Raw genomic sequence first — 15130 nt, forward strand, 5'->3', positions numbered from 1 at the left:
GGCTCGTTTTTGAATTTTGAACTCGTGGAAGAATATCAATGCCTCCTGCACTTGTATTTTACATTATTTTCTCTAATTCATTGCATTCTTATTGAAATCAATGAAATATTTCCATAAATATCATTTAGTGATTTTTGCATTGGAAAATGTTGGTTGGCAGTACTGATGAATTGACAGATAAAGCCGTGGCGGAAAGTTCAGAGTACCAACATATAATAATAAAATACAACCATGAAAACTGTGCGTTTCTGATATATTCTCGCACGATTTTGTTCTACAAGATGTGGAAGAATGAACGGAATAACCACAGAATTAGAGAAAAATACCATTACCAACTATTAAAAATCAGCTTCTGGCCGATATTCAAATCTGGCCGATATCATGCAAGGTAGCGGCATTGCCGGACTTGTTTTCGTTCCAGCAGCTGACAAGACCACCTGGGCGCCAGTCGACACCGCTGTTGTCGCACCCACTACGCCCGCCGCCCTTCGTTCGCCCATCCAGCTGAGTCATGTTGGTTATTAGCGATCGGCCCGAGGGTGGCAAAAATCCAGTTGAGACACTGTCGAGGTCCGGGAACAATAAAGCTGTTATCAAGGGGTTGGCAATTTTTGCTACTGGAAAGGGGGGTGCGCTGCTATCGCTTTTGGCAGCCCGAGGGGGTTGAAAAAGAAATGAGGAATTTCGCTACCTCGATAACCGCAGAAATACAGAGCGTGTAACAAATACAGGGTCATTCAATCGGTCGATCGGTCGATAACTATTGAAATTTTCAAATTCTGACGAAATCGACGGTACTCAGCCCATAAGCTTATTTTTGATATTACAGGCTGGTCCAAAAGTGGTAAAACACGATACCATCCTGTCTTTTGAACTGAGAATGTCCAATTTCTGTAATTTACTACTAATCAAGTTTCATAGGGATAAGATTACTCAACTCTATCTAACACATATCTACTAATAATATCAATTGAAGATAAGTCAACTAAAATCATCAACATTTTTGGAAACCTTCATTTTGACCAATACAAATGAAATGGAGACTACGTGAAAAAACAGAAATTACAGGAAAGGACCCCGCACGTTTTATATGGGAAATGGCTTTCCGTGAATTTGGCTGAATTTTTGATATGTTGTAGTTCTTGTTAAACTGATCAGAAGTGTCCATAGCCACAAAGCTCAAAAATGGACAGTTTTCGAGATATGGAACATTGAAAATGGATTTTTAGCAATTTTCGGGGTTTTTGCTTATCAATCGGGGAGCTCTCATTTCTGGTTGGGATGGAATTTGGAAGTTCGGCGGCCAGAACCCGACTGAGAAATGATTTTCTTTGGTTATATTAGGCACCGCCATCGATAATTTTTTATACACTGCTCCACATTGGCTATGAAATGAGATACAAAATCCAAGATCTTCCATACATCTTTTCATGCCACAAGATGACGCCACAATAATTCACATGACCGAGAAACGACATATTGTGAGATTTTTTTTAAGAGAGACCATAATAACCGAATCCTCATATATCTGATGTCCAATAATATCAAATATGTTAGCCAAAATGTTCATAACCAGACACCGCGAGCTGTAATGGGGGAAAATGGGAAAATCATAATCATATATAGTCAGGGATAACAATTGTGATCACTATTGATGTCATTTACATATGATATGTGATTTGTTTCTCACAAATCTCGATAATCTGACAATGGGGTGCCAAGACATTTTCCTCAGAATGTCTCGAAATTGATGATCTCACAGACAAACGAATCCGTGAAAATGTCTGCATTTTTGATACAATATAGTACTATACTATAGCACATTCTCGGGTAGAATATAGAAGTCCAAGTGTAGGAAGCTAACTATGAATGGAACTTCCGAAATTAATCCACGAATTCTTGAAAATACAATTTTTGTTCATGAACTTTTTGATAGGAGTTTGAATGGCGTGAAAGGCTTGATTTTTCTTCTTATTTTTGAGATGATTGGTGATTGTGTTGCGTTCATTGATATACTGTTATATTACCAAATCATTCATTTTGTCGTTTCTCGGTCATGTGAATTATTCTGGCGTCATCTTGTGGCATGAAAAGATGTATGAAAGATCTTGGATTTTGTATCTCATTTCATAGCCAATGTGGAGCAGTGTATAAAAAATTATCGATGGCGGTGCCTAATGTAACCAAGGAATATCATTTCTCAGTCGAGTTCTGGCCGCCGAACATCCAAATTCTATCCCAACCAGAAATGAGAGCTCCCCGATTGATGAGCAAGAATCCGGAAAATTGCAAAAAATCCATTTTCAAAGCTCCATATCTCGAAAACTGTCCATTTTTGAGTTTTGTGGCTATGGACACTTCTGATCAGTTTATCAAGAACTACAACATATCAAAAATTCAGCCAAATTCACGGAAAGCCATTTCCCATATAAAACGTGCGGGGTCCTTTAGTTTTAAATCTCTTGAGGAGTTCAAAATGACTGCAGTAAACGGAAAATATGTATGCTTATTTTCAGTTAAAAATGTCTCATCAATGTTAGGTTAGGTTAGATTTGGTTTATCGCTCATATGATCTGCTTAGATGTCTGTAAATTATGACACAAAAAGTTAAACTAACTCCTTGAAAACTACCCTCACTTATCTGATAATTATAGATAAATAGTTAAATGTACCTAAGTAATTAACCTCTTGAAAACCTATCCTAACCTAATTTAACCTAACCTCTTGAAAAGTTGGCGTTGCCCATTTCTCAAGTTTAAACTTTTCATTTCGAGTTAATAATTTAGAAGCTCTCACGTGAGGTTTTCAAATTTTTTAGTATTCTGATGATGGAGCCACTTAGCACGGAAATATAGATTTACATTTATATAACGAATGGTTGTTTGAATTCAATGGCCTACCTTTCCGAGTACCCAATTTACTTTTGTTAGTTCAGAATTTGCGGCAGCACTGCTTTGTAGCTATATCTGATGTTTAGTATTAGTGCATATGCCTACACATTCTGTATTGTCCAAGAGCGCAATTGGCATACGAACGATACTTCGGCTCCTGAAGTCAATGCTTTTTTCGAATTTTATATAGATATCAATATCGTTATTGATTATTTCAAGACCATAAGTTAATTTTGTAGTAACCACTTTTTAATCAACCGAATCTTTTATATAACGAACGTTTCGACAACAATGTCATCTTGAGAAATGAAAAGTTACCTACTAAACCTATAAATTGATGACAGGTTTCCAATTAAGAATCTGTTTGAAATGTGAGATGAATTTTTGGATTGTTATTTAAAATTATTCCATTATGAAGATCAATTATCTGCATTACGTTCCTACTATAATAATCTATTCAAGGTTGAATATCAATACTGTATAAAATGCCCTAAGTACGAATCTGAATAAGGCATATAAACAAAATAAAGAGCAGCTAAACTTTCTGTAATTTAGACCCATGCTATTTTTCTCTACCAAACTTTGTTCTTTACTCCTCACACTTATTCTATTGAAAATACACGCAATTATAAACTCGAAAATCTAAAAATTACGCTTACAGCGACATCTGAAAGAAGGGAGTCATACTTAGAGATGTATATCAAGGATTCTGCAATTCCGTTTCTTTCTTGTTACTTATCATTGTCATAGATGGCGCTGACGGTTAAAGAAATATGAATTAGCTTTCAGTTTTTTTTCAATTATATCAGGAATGATTCAGCATGAATTAGAAAAAACCCCTATAAAATATTGAGACCTACGTTCAAAGATACACCATTGCATATTTATTTGAGGCACATAAATTACTAACTGAATTGGGAAAATCGTAATTTTTATTTTGTTTAATTTTGTTCGGCTACAGATAAGTACTTGCTAGTTCATATTTTCAGGGATAATTCTTATTAAAGATCATATTCGTTATCGGGAAGTCTTCAAAAATTAGGTTTGTATTTCATGAATTATGAATTATCATCAATAATTCATCAAGAAAACATGATACTGGCGGTACTTCTTGATCTTACTTGTATTGTTCATTAATTCATTCTATGTTTTCAATAGATAGCAGAATAGTGAAGTATAGCTATTTTATTGAATTATTATCTATATATCATTGATCTGTAGATAATACTTAATTGTATTGTCAGACTTTAGATTTTCTATTAGTCACATAAACCCACCTAAATTGAAGGTAATAGGAAGATGCTAGATTTCTAAACAAAATCCTATATAAGAACATAAGCCTGCAAATGCTTTGAATTCGAGATACAGGGTATTTTTTGTAGTCCTCTTCTTTGTAATGATGTTTGTCGAATCGCCAAAACAAATGATCAATTTAGGTATTCATCACTGCTCACTAACTGAATTTTCATGATGATTTGGACTATTGAATATATCCGATATAATAAAGTGTCTATTTTCTTGGTAGTTGGCAGGTCGGTCCTTCTCATGTAGAAATACTATATAACACATTTTACCCAAAAATTTCAAAAATATCGAGCAGGTTCTACAATTGTTTTTCCAAAACTTGGGAATAGGTATTCAAAATGAGGGAAATTCAAACACATCTAAATTTTTTGTATTGGATAAAGTAAAGTTATAGCTATAAAATTTTAAATATCAATAATTTGAGGAACTTCCACCTTAATAATTACAGTATTTATATTATCTGATTAAAAATATTGATTATTGAACATTATATTTTTAAAATTTTTCTTTTGCTGTACAGTCATCCATCCGTAAGATACCTGTAAAGACGAGCTTCTGAAAAATTACAACAAAAGCCCGGATCTACAGGGTAGATCACGAATGTGGCAATAGAACAAATTTGGTATCTGAAATTGATTTTTTCATTGAATAAATATTACATTTTTTGACCTATAGTATCATATATATCAAATCAACGATGTTAACGAATATTGGAATATATATTTTCACATTCTAACTGGTGAATAAAGCTTTTGACAGAGAACTGCCAAAGTACAAATCATAAACCTCTCATTCTCATCTGAGCCTTTTCTTGGATTTTGGATTACATGAAGATTTATTGTGTTGTGGTTTCTTATCAGGAATATGAGGAATTAAACAGAAAGAGGCTTGAATCCATTCTGTGAAAGTAATAAACACATTTCCCCAACAGATAGTTGTCCAATTGCTACCTTCTCAGTAAGCAATTATTGACCACTTCAGAATCCTTGGTGCCTTCTGCCTCAAAAGAGATCCTGAAAAGAATTTACAAATATACAAAAAGGACCAGAAACTAGATAGCATATTATACTATGAATACATTAAAAACTAATTAAATAACGATATATTTATACCTGCTACATTTTGGGTTTACGCACGAATACTTCTACATATTTATTTTCAGTCTTATCTTGTTTCCATTGTGTTTCTAGATTTTTGACGTATTTTCGACAGATATCATGCAAATTTCAATTCTAGGATGAAAATTATTTTCACTAGTTGAAAAAACTGAATATTTATTTAAAATGTATGAAGCTACAATGTGACGAAACAATTGTTAGTAAAATAAAAAAAGTGGAAATTAATAACTGTCATTTAATTGCGACGGTGAATATCTAGCAATAGGATTAGAGTTCAAGTTTTTTTTTTTCGTAATAAGCTTGAAAATAAATACTCCAAAACTATAAGTGATAGTAATTATCGGTAAATATTACCCACTCTATTCAATATAATAACGACAAAAAATTGATGATCCAAATTTTCTAAGAAATTAATTTTCTGAATTTGATATTTCTTGATTCTCCGCTTTCAAAATCTATCGTGGATCGTGTTTTCGATCTATGAGAGCCAATTTACTAACCCATTTGTTTTCTTGAGCGCTATTAGTGATTTTTCACTAAATATAAAAATTAAAACTGCTATGTGTTTAACCTATCAATTTTTTATTTATTTCAAGTCATGATTTCTTTATTTGTAATAATGAAACTTAAATCATTTTTAATGAAGAATAAAACTTGAATTAACTTTTTTTGATGAGAAGGTACATGAATAGTGCCGTTTTGCTGTACAGGTTGATTTCATTTGAATGCATTCTTCTATAAAAATTACATACTGAACTGAATTGATTCTCACCAATCCAGATCTCCGTGGAATAAATTTGAAGAACGAAAAAATAATTTGAATTAAATTTCGCCTCAAATTTTTTAGAACTGTGATGTTTCACTTCCATATTATTCAATGCAAATTTGATTTTTTCCACCCTAATTAAAACTGATTCAAAGAAAACCGTCTTTCATCCAAACTAATTCTTTCAGGCAATTTTTCTCTTCTTTGTAGAATATTATAGTCGAATAGTGCCTTTGCTATTTGGGTTGGTTCAAACCTCAGAGTAATAAACATAGAGGTAGCATATGCCATTTTCAGTAAGCAAATTTTGTTCCCGACACGAACTATCAAATTTGACATGAAGAGTGCGGAAATGAAAACATATCAGGGATAAAATATTTCACTGAATTCGCGAGTTTCTCCATAAAGAACGCACTGCTTATGTCCCATAGTAAATCAATGTTTCACATCAACTCAAAATATATTGAAATGAATACCTAATATTATCAGAAATTCAGAAAACAAACTTCAAGCGCACTGAACGACGTGAAACAACCGATGACACTAGTAGCATTAGATACAGGAAAAAAAAAAGTTCTGCTCGTTATAAATTCGACAATTAGAAAAAATATCATATTCCAAATATTCAAATTTTCATATTCAATCGAGAATTACTCAAATGAATATATTCCATTCAATATAATATACATTCATAACGATAAAGTAAAACTGTGAATTTGAAAAGATATCACAATCCGACAACGTAATCTATCCATATAGGGTTCTTGTATCTAATTATTACTCTATGATTCAAACTGAATGCATTTTTTATATGAATTTCAATTTTATTGCAAATTCAAAAAGTGAATTCAAATTGTCAAATTGAGAATAGAACTGCCAAGTTTCACTTCTCAGTTACTGAATTTGCAATTGGATGGAAATCAAGGCGATTCAAAATTATAATATACTTAGGGAACGTTCAGATTTCAGAAATATGGCATTTTATACCTATTCTTTTATTAGATGTTAATATCAAATCCACTTCGAATTCCTCAAAATAAATGGTTACAATCCACCTCAACTTTTTTAAATTTTGATGAAGATGAAAGCTCTTGGATCTTAATTTCATTCATTGAATAGAATTTCAAATTCCATAAAATGCATGATGAATCTCTAACCTCTCTGTAAAATTTGAGCACAATTGATATAGACAGTAAGAAAAATATCGGTAAACTTTATGATTATTCCATTGCTACCGATCACTTGCATAAGAAACCAACTATCAACATGCAAATTTTCAAACCACATTTAACAAAATATTGTATTAATCAACCAAATTCAATTCTCGACGGAAACACGCGAAAAATCATTATTTTCGGCAAAAAACGTGAATGAAAATTGAACTCCAATTTATCTCACAACATTTAGAGAAAAACAGAAAATTTAGCATGCCCCTTTTAAAAACAGTTGTCCAGCGGACGATACTTATCTATTGATGGAGAAGAGAATTAACTACCACATAACGAAATTGACATGACGGTGACATAGCAGGGACAGAACCGACGCTTGACGACGCCCCGACGGCCGGCGTCTCTAGGCGTCCTGGATTCTGCCAGGCTGGCAAAGAGCGACGAGGGGTGGGAGCTTGTCTCCCCCTCCACTGACAATATTTAAACAGGGTTGTAATTGAACCTATTGTTCGGAGCCTTGAACTCAGTTTCTTTAAGGGTAATAAAGGGTGTTTTTTTTAGAGCTATAGAACTTTAAATTGCAATAAAACAACGATGGATTATTCGATTGCGATGCATTTTATTTATCCGCAAGATAATCTTGTGGCATTACATTTTAAATATGATTTCTGGCATATGACCGCCACGGCTGGCTCGGATGTATTCCAATTTGGACGTCCAATTTTCGATGACTTTTTCAAACATTTGTGGCCGTATATCGGCAATAACACGGCGAATGTTGTCTTCCAAATGGTCAAGGGTTTGTGGCTTATCCGCATAGACCAATGACTTTACATAGCCCCACAGAAAGTAGTTTAGCGGTGTTAAATCACAAGATCTTGGACGCCAATTCACAGGTCCAAAACGTGAAATTAGGCGGTCGCCAAACGTGTCTTTCAATAAATCGATTGTGGGACGGGAAGGAACCAAATTTAGAGAAATTGTGAGCTCATGTAACTCATTTGATTATTATATCTTTTGTTAGGATATGTTGTTGGAATTTGATTTTGATTTGTGGAATTGTTTGAATACCGGCTATTGTATTATATTTTGTTTATTTAGAAGTCACGTACAGGCTCACGCCTCTGTGATTATATGTTTATACCCTGTAGCTTACAAAATAAACCATTTTATTATTATTATTATTTGTTAGTCTTCAAAATTTTTCTTTGTCATTGTTGAATAAAATTTCAATATTATTTCGAAATATGCAGAGACTGACCTGCATCTATACACGAGTTTACCCCTCTTGTCACCGTTGCTCACACTGGTTCCATTAGGGGCAGTCATCGAGTCTTCTGAGCCTTGCAGCCAACGAACATTACGCTTTTGTTGAGTGACTTGTCGTGTATTTTATTAGGCGTGTGATATGGTCTTTTAATTCATCCATGACGTCGAAGGATCCGTCGTCATTTAGAAAGAAAGAAAAAAATTGGAATGGACTGGTGTGATTTGATTCATGGTTCTGTAATCTGGGGAATATTAATATTGGGAAATCAGGAATTTTTGGCAGCATTTTCAGTTCTAAATATTCTAAAGGTTTACTAAAGAGATTTCCAATAAAAGGTTTCATTTTGATATAAAAAAAACGAGTATATTGTGAGGGAAATGAATAGATGTTTATTTCATCCTTAAAACAGTTCTAAACCGTTTCATCGGTAAGTTCAAAAATGAGTACCTACCTACGCTATATTTTACGCTAGAGACCATCAATTTATAGAGGTTTTCCTATAGAGTGATAAATATAGATAGAGGGAGTATACGCAATTTTTACATGTCCCCAACATGGTTAGATTACGTTATCGGATTCTGATATATTTTCAAATCCACAATTCTACTATATCTTTATGAATGTATATTATATTGAATTTCAGTGATTTCCGATTGAATATGCAAACTTGAATATTTGGAATCTGATTTTTTTCCTAATTGTGGAATTTATAATGAGCAGAATATTTATTATTTTCTGTATTTCCCTGATGAAGTCTAGTGTTATCGTTTGTTTCACGTCGTTTGGTACGCTTGGACTTTATCTCCTAAATTTCCGATATATTTATATATTTATTTCAACAATCATTCAACAATTCAAACAAATGTTGGAAAAAGTCATCGAAAATTGGACGTCCAGATTGGACTACATCCGAGCCAGCCGTGGGAGCCATATGCCAGAAATCATATTTAAAATATAATGCCACAAGATTATCTTGCGGATAAATGAAATTTATGTCAATCGAATAGTCCGTCGTTGTTTTATTGCAATTTAAAGTTCTATGGCTCTAAAAAAAACACCCTTTATAAGACTCACCCTGTATATATACTTCTTCGGTTTTGAATATTCCACTCTGAGCACTTGGAAAGTAGCCAGAATGTCGATCAATCTCTTGTCTCAACTGTAATACCAGCATCCTGCTAGCTCAGGGGTTCCCAACCTTTTCGTGGCCAGGGACCATTTTCATATTATTCTTGTTAGCACGGACCTCTATGTTGGTATAACAAAAATAAATCGTTATATTCAAACTAAACCTTTGAGAGATAATAGGAAATTTCATAGAAAAAATATTTTTAGTATAAACTTCTGTAATTTTGTATAAATATTAATGTGATTTCTGAGCTTGCATCTTCTTCACGAGTTCAGCTATCCTAGGACTAATTTTGTTACTTAAGGCTACACGCAAATCATCAGTCACCTCCATACGATTCCTTGCCTTGTTTTTAATTGCCAACAAAGTAGAAAATCCTTCTTCACGCAAATAAGTCGTTGAAAAAACTATAAAATAGCGCAAGGCGATTTCTCAAAGTTTGGTATAAGAAATTGCTTTTTTACACCAAAACGACTCAGGTGAATTTGATTCAAAAGCATTCTTGCAGTTTCTACCATTTTGAAATTCAACGAGTTATTCCTGAATTTCTTCCGTTACTTCTACAGCGTTCGTGCTAAAAGGGTTACAAATAAGGTTTTGATCAGCTTCTGTGGTATATTCTGGGAAGTAACGATTGAATTCATCAATCAGCATTTGTAAGTGTCTCGATGTTTTTCTTTGAATTTGCTTTACTATTATCATATTTCGGGTCTTCCACAAGTGCTTTTAATGTCGCAAATGCAGAATAATTATTTTCTTCAATTTTACGGAACCACATATGAAGTTTGCAAATAAGCTCGGAGTTTTTATCTTCAAAAATGAATATATTGGCCACGTTTTCCAATTTTTCATTTCCGGAACCTCGCAGTTGCCTATTCAATTCATTTGAATATGTGAAAATATCCACAAGATACGCCAAATTCATCTGACATGCCGCATCAGTGAACTGTTCAACAAATCATTAATTTTTTTGTCAACCAAAACAATCTCAACCTCCGCTCTTAGTTCATATAAATTTCCCAACATAGTACCTTTCGATAGCCATCGAACTTCTATGTGAAAAAGAAGTGCCTCATGGCCAGAGTCCATTTCAGTGCATAATTTTTTGAAGAGGCGTGTACTTAAGTCACTGCTTTTTATAACATTCACAACTTTTATGGCCATTTGCAGTGTATAATTGAGGCACACAGGAAGATTTTTAGAAGCTAATGCCTGGCGATGCATGATATAGTGCGTTGTTATTATCTTCGGATTTTTTTTATTAACGTCGCCAGCCCGGAACATGATCCGAACATTGTCGGAGCACCATCAGTACAGAGGCCAACGAGGTTATCCCACATAAGAATATGCGGATATTATTGAAAAACTGTGAACCATTCGCGGACCATATTTTGGGCTCTGCGGACCACTGGTGGTCCACGGACCACCGGTTGGGAACCCATGTGCTAGCTAGATATTCTACTGGGATGGGAGCTCATTTGCATTTTATTGGATCTACGGAAAAGATGTAGGATTCCAATCCATTTTTCAATCTTTTCCATGTGTGAAACATCATCTCTGAAAATGAAATATTATTTGAATACGGAAACCAATAAGGATTTTCAATTTCAAATATATGAAGAGGTAACACAAAATCTTCAGAGGTTAGTTACTCAGTTTCTTAAAAACAAAATTTGTCATACTGAATAATATTGCTACATACGATGTATTATTGTAGTTCACGGTTCATAAAAAAAGTTTGTTCACTTTTGTTGAAATCTGAAGGATAGAGTGAAGAGTTTTTTCACTTTAGGTATGAAATGATATTGCAGACGAATTTGTCACCTGGTACCATTCAAAACTGTCTATCTCATATGAAATCGAATTTTTGTTGAAAGTTATAAATTTTAAAACTCGACACTCTTCGATAATTGTTTTTTTTTTCTGAAAACACAGATAATAGATACTTCATCATTTTTTCCAATGTGAAAGCTACTCAACTGAATTTTTTTTGATAACTCTCTCTCTAACGTTGGACTTACACAAAATTTCATCGAAATCTGCCTCATAGTTTCTTGCTATAAAAATTTCGTGCGATGACACAGATTTAATTTGAATATTCTGTTCAAGTCACAATTCTAAGGACATTTTAACTGAATCAACAAATAATAATAGGGTAAATGCACTGGTTCTCGACCAGTTAACAGAAACATCGATTTCGAGCACGATTTTTTCACACATAAACTTATAAAATTTTAATGGTATTGGTGTTCATCGATTCTTTGGCGAGTTTTAAATGATTTGTCATATAATTTTAAGCATTCTTTCCGCATTTAACCTTTGAAATGTGAAAACATATATAGAAAATCTCAATAACCTTCGGTTCTCGACCACGCCGCAGAGTTCTCGACCATTTTTGTGTTAGTTTTCGACCACTAATAATAGTGGCTGCTCCACTTAAACATTTTATAAAAAACTTTAGAGCGAGATGAGTGATTAGAACTTACTTTCGTACCGTACCATCGACATCACTACCTATCACTCAGATGGGTTTCAGATGAGGTTATCAAGTAAGAAACACTCGGAACGTAAAAAAAATTATTTTGCAAAAGTTTCCACTTTCTATAAATATTTCAAAATAGCAACTCATACAACATTATTTGGTTATTTTGCTCTTAATATCTATTTAGAAACTAATGAGTAAATAAAATATAAAACACCGACCACCAGTGGTCGAGAATTAAGTACAATCAAATTGGTTCTCGACCGCGAATAAATAAAGGGTAGAAATAAGTGTTTCAACGTTAATTCGGTGGTCGCAAACTAATATTCAGAAAGTAGATATATAAATGAATCAGGGTATCGAAAAAAAACGAAAATGATCCAACAGAAATATATCGGTTGAAATAAACAATTATTGAAGTAACATATTGGTCCTCGACCACTTTGGTCGAGAAATAAAAGATAAAAATTTTCCAATACCAGTTCGCGACCGCCTAATATTGAACAAAAAAATATACATTTATTCGCTTTTTGATTGAAATACACTCGAAAATATATCTTATAGTTGATATGGAACGAAATATACACACATAATTCATTTAAATTAAGAAATTATTACTTTTTTCTGGTCATATATCACAAAGCACTTTTCTAAGAGAGGACGACAAAGAACCCTTTTCTATGATAGACGATTATAAACTAATTTTTAGCGCGAAAACTTTGACCTATACCACTACTACGCAAACTATCTTGGAAGGGTAGAATGGTCGAGAACACGTACCGCGAAAATATTTTGCACTACATGATTTATTTTTATTATTATTTTATCTCAAATCACGGAATGGTCGAGAACCAGTGCCGGTCGGCTAACACAAAAATGGTCGAGAACTCTGCGGCGTGGTCGAGAACCGAAGATTATTGAGATTTTCTATATGTTTTCACATTTCAAAGGTTAAATGCGGAATGAACGCTTAAAATTATATAACAAATCATTTAAAATTCGCCAAAAAATCGATGAACACCAACACCATTAAAATTTGATAAGTTTATGTGTGAAAAAATCGTGCTCGAAATCGATGTTTCTGTTAACTGGTCGAGAACCAGTGCATTTACCTACCTCACATATCAAACGATCAGCTGAATTAATTCACAAAATAATCCTACTGAAAAGTGTATAAATTTTTGTGGAAAATCCATATTAGAAATAAAACACAAGATTACTTCCGAACTGTGGTATGTACGTGATAGAACTAAGGTGAGTTTAAATCGCTAGTCTAGGGGTGAGAGTAGAAAGGTCCAGCCGTTGTAGATCATCAATCATCCTGAGACAATTGTAGCTTTGTGCACAGCTGCTACATAGCAGCATATACTATTATACAGGGTGCTGCAACAGTGGCCCATATTACTAGTTGAGGAACAAATAGGAATATATTGCTTCCGAGTCTACTGAAGCTAGTGGAAGCATTGTAATAATCATTTTTAGGATAAAAAAGGTTTGGTCTCCTATTTAGGAATTTCCACCCGCATATATAAAGTTCACATGTCCAAAGAAGAAGTGGTTTGTAGGTGTACCGCAAGGGAGTGTTTTGGGACCCCTTCTTTTTCTTCTTTATAGTAATGATCTGCCTTCATCTATATCATCTTTACAATCAATTATCAATGTACTTTTATTTGTTGACGATGCAAATGCACTCATTAAAAATAAAGTCCGCAAAACTTGCATCGAACAGACGAAAACAGCTTTTGATCTAATGAATATTTGGTGTAGTTAGAACGGGCTCCATCTAAATCTTGATAAAACTAAATGCGTCATGTTCAGGACTAATAGATCTAAAGAGAATTTCCCGAAAACAATAATGTTCGGCAATACCGCAGTAGAAATATCAAAAACCACTAAATTTTTGGGAGTTTATGTGGACAATCAATTGAATTGGTGCGAACATATTCATCATCTATGCAAAAGACTCAATCGGGCTATTTATATGATAAGGGTGTTATCTCGACGGGTAGATAAGCAACTTTTAAGATCCATTCATTTTGCGAATTTTGATTCTATACTCAGGTATGGAATCGTAATTTGGAGTAGTGGTTCCGATTGTAGTAAACTGTTTGTACTTCAAAAGTCTGCTTTAAGATCTATGATTGGTCTAAAATATAGAGAATCATGCAGAGGGCACTTCAGACAGAATAGAATTCTCACTTTCTTTGGGATGTTTGTTTTAGAGTGCGTTTTTTTTTGTGAAAACAAGTCCTCATTATTTCGAGGATCTCAAAAATATTAATAACACAAGACGCACCATTCCCTTTCACTTTCTGATACATAAAATGTCATTAACTGGAAAAGGTAGCAAGTATATGTGTGTTAAATTTTATAATAATCTACCCAAAAATATACTAGACATAGTTGTTATTAGGAAATTCAAGAAAAATCTCACAGACTTGATTATCAATGAGGAACCTTATTCTATTTCGGAATTTTTGTGGTGTAGATTCTAGGATATAGTTTGATTTTTTTCCTGTTATTGACGGTTTTCCATTTCTTTGTATATTTGTGTACAGGATTCAGGAAATAAAGCTATTGTTATTGGTATTGTTATATGATGCGAGGTTAATGTTCTACAGAGTGAATTGATAGATCTCGATCGGTCGATAACTCTTGGAAATTTTGGATAAGGAGAATGACTCCAATTTTGACGGAATCGAGAGTACTCAGTGCAAGAGACTGAATTATTTTGACTCTAAACAGTCTGGTCCGAAAGTGGTGAAACACGATACCACTCTGTTATGCAATATTTATATAAAACTCATAATTTCCATGAAATTCTGATTATGAGATAGGAATTCACGACTTGACTTGATTTTCAAGCTACTTGGATTGAGCTTAACTTGGTTTCAAGTCAAGTAGTAGTTTTTCAATCCCAAGTCAATTCAAGTATTTATTTATCAAGTACTTGAATCAAATCAAGCTACTTGATTTTTAGCAGTTTAATTGTGTAGTGTC

This window comes from Harmonia axyridis, chromosome 1 (assembly GCF_914767665.1).
Source record: "Harmonia axyridis chromosome 1, icHarAxyr1.1, whole genome shotgun sequence".
Taxonomy (NCBI): Eukaryota; Metazoa; Arthropoda; class Insecta; order Coleoptera; family Coccinellidae; genus Harmonia; species Harmonia axyridis.